The sequence below is a fragment of the Chiloscyllium punctatum genome, unplaced genomic scaffold (assembly GCF_047496795.1).
Source record: "Chiloscyllium punctatum isolate Juve2018m unplaced genomic scaffold, sChiPun1.3 scaffold_717, whole genome shotgun sequence".
NCBI lineage: Eukaryota > Metazoa > Chordata > Chondrichthyes > Orectolobiformes > Hemiscylliidae > Chiloscyllium > Chiloscyllium punctatum.
Genome location: NW_027310451.1, coordinates 1 through 5,000, shown reverse-complemented (window position 1 = coordinate 5,000; position 5,000 = coordinate 1).

The following is a 5,000-nucleotide window of genomic DNA, read 5'->3' as shown; positions in this document are numbered from 1 at the left end:
TGACGAGCACCGCAGGGCGGCAGAGCCATCGCACTTGGCCGGGTGGCAGAGGAGGACCCGACTATTCACAGATAGCGGCCCAACGACTCCCAGAGCCCGGTCGTGCGGCGCGCGAGGTCTGCTCTCTTCACAAGAGGCTTTATTAGGGAGTGGCTAGGCAAGGTTCTGTGCCCTCCACCCTCATCGCAACACCCATGGAGCCTCCGGTCGTCAATAGACCGCCGCACCGGCCTCTGACTGACTCTCAGAATGGACGGAAAGAGCCGGGTAAGCCTTTCAAAAGATTCGACCACGTGCCGAAAACTTTAGACTTCCGTGAGCTCTCCGGCTTGCACCGAGACCCGAAGTCGACGTGCTAAGCACCACGGGACCCCTTTCGCCTGCAGGTCCGAGCCGCCTTTATTTGCTGTTACGAGCATCGTGTGCCCCATACCTGCGTGACGAGCACCGCAGGGCGGCAGAGCCATCGCACTTGGCCGGGTGGCAGAGGAGGACCAGACTATTCACAGATAGCGGCCCAACGACTCCCAGAGCCGGTCGTGCGGCGCGCGAGGTCTGCTCTCATCACAAGAGGCTTTAGGGAGTGCTCAGGCAAGGGTCAGCCCGCAGCCTTCCTGGCAACACCCAGGGGAACCAGGCCACTCGCGTCTCTCGCCTTCATTTTCGACACGAGCGCCTGCGGAGGGCCACCACCCCCTCCGATTGTCAAGAGACCTCCGCACCGGCCTCTGACTTACTCTCAGAATGGACGGAAAGAGCCGGGTAAGCCTTTGAAAAGATTCGACCACGTGCCGAAAACTTTAGACTTCCGTGAGCTCTCCGGCTTGCACCGAGACCCGAAGTCGACGTGCTTAGCACCACGGGACCCCTTTCGCCTGCAGGTCCCCGAGCCGCCTTTTATTTTTGTTACGAGTATCGTGTTCCCCAAACCTGGGTGACGAGCACCGCAGGGCGGCAGAGCCATCGCGCTTGTCCGGGTGGCAGAGGAGGACCAGACTATTCACAAATAGCGGCCCAACGACTCCCAGAGCCGGTCGTGCGGCAGGCGAGGTCTGCTCTCATCACAAGAGGCTTTAGGGAGTGCTCAGGCAACGGTCAGCCCGCAGCCTTCTTGGCAACACCCAAGGGAACCAGGCCACTCGCGTCTCTCGCCTTCATTTTGGACACGAGCGCCTGTGGAGGGACGGCCGGAGTCAACGTGGGGTTTGCCCGCCCTCCAATAGTGTCAAAAGACCGCCCGCACAAGTCTCTGACTGACTCTTAGAACAGACAGAAAGAGTTTGTCAAATCTGTCAAAAAATTGACAAAGTGTCAAAAATTCGACTTCCAAGAGCTCTCCGGCATGCACTCATACCTGTCATTAAAGTGCTATGCCCGTGGAACCGTTTTTCGGATGCCTTTCAGAACGGTCCCGCGCCGCCATTTTGTTCTAAAAATCGTGTTCCATATATCTCCGGGTACCCCGCCAACCTCACTGCGGAAAAACTACAAGTGGCACTGAATGGGTCTGAATTCCAAATTTGACTGCATCGGTCTGGAACTCGGTCCGGTCAAAACCGTTTGGATTTTTCTCGGTCCGGACTTCCGCGACAGACAAAGTTAAAGTTTTCGGGCTGCAGGCACAAAACGACAGCTGGCCATTTGCCGGGCTCAATTCACCCAATTCCTCCGGCACTTCGGAGCACATGTTCGGTGTAAGTTTGCGAATCTTTCCCGATGCTGCAGCATTTTCCTCCGCTGACACTTAGAATATTTTTCACACTTTGCTGAAAATTTTTCTAAGTGTTTTTTTTCCAAGTTTTCCTGGTTACTGATTTCTTCTTTTTAAACATTTTTCTAAGTTTTTCTGGTTACTGATTTCTTCTTTTTAAACATTTTTCGCAGTTTGTCTGGTTACTGATTTCTTCTTTTTAAACATTTTTCGCCGTTTTTCTGGTTACTGATTTCTTCTTTTTAAACATTTTTCGCCGTTTTTCTGGTTACTGATTTCTTCTTTTTAAACATTTTTCTAAGTTTTTCTGGTTACTCATTTCTTCTTTTTAAACATTTTTCTAAGTTTTTCTGGTTACTGATTTCTTCTTTTTAAACATTTTTCTAAGTTTTTCTGGTTACTCATTTCTTCTTTTTAAACATTTTTCTAAGTTTTTCTGGTTACTCACTTCTTCTTTTTAAACATTTTTCGCCGTTTTTCTGGTTACTGATTTCTTCTTTTAAACATTTTTCTAAGTTTTTCTGGTTACTCATTTCTTCTTTTTAAACATTTTTCTAAGTTTTTCTGGTTACTCATTTCTTCTTTTAAACATTTTTCTAAGTTTTTCTGGTTACTGATTTCTTCTTTTTAAACATTTTTCTAAGTTTTTCTGGTTACTGATTTCTTCTTTTTAAACATTTTTCTAAGTTTTCCTGGTTACTCATTTCTTCTTTTTAAACATTTTTCTAAGTTTTCCTGGTTACTCATTTCTTCTTTTTAAACATTTTTCTAAGTTTTCCTGGTTACTGATTTCTTCTTTTTAAACATTTTTCGCAGTTTTTCTGGTTACTGATTTCTTCTTTTTAAACATTTTTTCGCAGTTTGTCTGGTTACTGATTTCTTCTTTTTAAACATTTTTCGCCGTTTTTCTGGTTACTGATTTCTTCTTTTTAAACATTTTTCGCCGTTTTTCTGGTTACTGATTTCTTCTTTTTAAGCATTTTTCTAAGTTTTTCTGGTTACTCATTTCTTCTTTTTAAACATTTTTCTAAGTTTTTCTGGTTACTGATTTCTTCTTTTTAAACATTTTTCTAAGTTTTTCTGGTTACTCATTTCTTCTTTTTAAACATTTTTCTAAAGTTTTTCTGGTTACTCACTTCTTCTTTTTAAACATTTTTCTAAGTTTTTCTGGTTACTGATTTCTTCTTTTTAAACATTTTTCGCCGTTTTTCTGGTTACTGATTTCTTCTTTTTAAACATTTTTCTAAGTTTTTCTGGTTACTCATTTCTTTCTTTTTAAACATTTTTCTAAGTTTTTCTGGTTACTGATTTCTTCTTTTTAAACATTTTTCTAAGTTTTCCTGGTTACTGATTTCTTCTTTTTAAACATTTTTCGCAGTTTTTCTGGTTACTGATTTCTTCTTTTTAAACATTTTTCTAAGTTTTCCTGGTTACTGATTTCTTCTTTTTAAACATTTTTCGCAGTTTTTCTGGTTACTGATTTCTTCTTTTTAAACATTTTTCTAAGTTTTTCTGGTTACTGATTTCTTCTTTTTAAACATTTTCTAAGTTTTTCTGGTTACTCACTTCTTCTTTTTAAACATTTTTCTAAGTTTTCCTGGTTACTGATTTCTTCTTTTTAAACATTTTTCGCAGTTTGTCTGGTTACTGATTTCTTCTTTTTAAACATTTTTCGCAGTTTTTCTGGTTACTGATTTCTTCTTTTTAAACATTTTTCTAAGTTTTTCTGGTTACTCACTTCTTCTTTTATAACATTTTTCTAAGTTTTCCTGGTTACTGATTTCCTTCTTTTTAAACATTTTTCTAAGTTTTCCTGGTTACTGATTTCTTCTTTTTAAACATTTTTCCTAAGTTTTCCTGGTTACTGATTTTCTTCTTTTTAAACATTTTTCTAAGTTTTTCTGGTTACTCATTCTTCTTTTTAAACATTTTTCGCAGTTTTTCTGGTTACTGATTTCTTCTTTTTAAACATTTTCCTAAGTTTTCCTGGTTACTGATTTCTTCTTTTTAAACATTTTTCTAAGTTTTCCTGGTTACTCATTTCTTCTTTTTGATCATTTTTCTAAGTTTTCCTGGTTACTGATTTCTTCGTTTTGAACATTTTTCTAAGTTTTCCTGGTTACTCACTTCTTCTTTTCAAACATTTTTCTTCGTTTTTCTGTTTACTCATTTAGCACTTTCAGGCACTTTCCCATCATTTCCTCGTTCCCGATTTCACCCTTTAAAACGCTTTCGGGCATTTCCCTAAGTTTTGCGGTTCACTCGTTTGGGACTCACTGACACCTTCTCTAGCTTCCCTGCTCACTTTTTTCGTACTGTTGAGAAAATTCGAACCCTTTCCTTAACTATGCCGGTTACTGACTTCACCGCTTCAGACCCTTGTCCCCCGTAATGAAAGATACCATTTCCCACCGTGGGAAATGCACGAAAATCGGACTGAACACGGGGGAGGCTCCCCCCTCGAAGGCGAGACCGTCGGCAGAACCGCCGGGTCAAACCCGGCCGAGCTACCCGGCTTACAAGTCTCAAAGTCGGTATGAGCAGTCACGTCCACCCCCATTCCCTTTTGGACCACTTCCCACGGTTCCAAATGCATGAAAATCGGCCTGTACACGGGGGAGGCACCCGCCTCGAAGACGAGACCGTCGGCAGAACCGCCGGGTCAAACCCGGCTGAGCTACCCGGCTCGGAAGCGCCAAAGTCGGGTTGAGCAGTCACATTCACTCCCATCGACGTTTGGACCACTTCCCACGGTTCGAAATGCACGGAAATCGGCCTGTACACGGGGGAGGCACCCGCCTCGAAGAGGAGACTGTCGGCAGAACCGCCGGGTCAAACCCGGCTGTGCTAACCGGCTCGGAAGCGCCAAAGTCGGGTTGAGCAGTCACATTCACTCCCATCCCCTTTTGGGCAACTTCCCACGGTTGGAAATGCATGGAAATCGGACTGAACACGGGGGAGGCTCCCCCCTCGAAGGCGAGACCGTCGGCAGAACCGCAGGATCAAACCCGGCTGAGCTACCCGGCTTACAAGTCTCAAAGTCGGTATGAGCAGACACGTCCACCCCCCATTCCCTTTTGGACCACTTCCCACGGTTCGAAATGCATGAAAATCGGCCTGTATACGGGGGAGGCACCCGCCTCGAAGACGAGACCGTCGGCAGACCCGCCGGGTCAAACCCGGCTGAGCTACCCGGCTCGGAAGCGCCAAAGTCGGGTTGAGCAGTCACATTCACTCCCATCCCCCTTTTGGACCACTTCCCACGGTTCGAAATGCACGAAAATCGGCC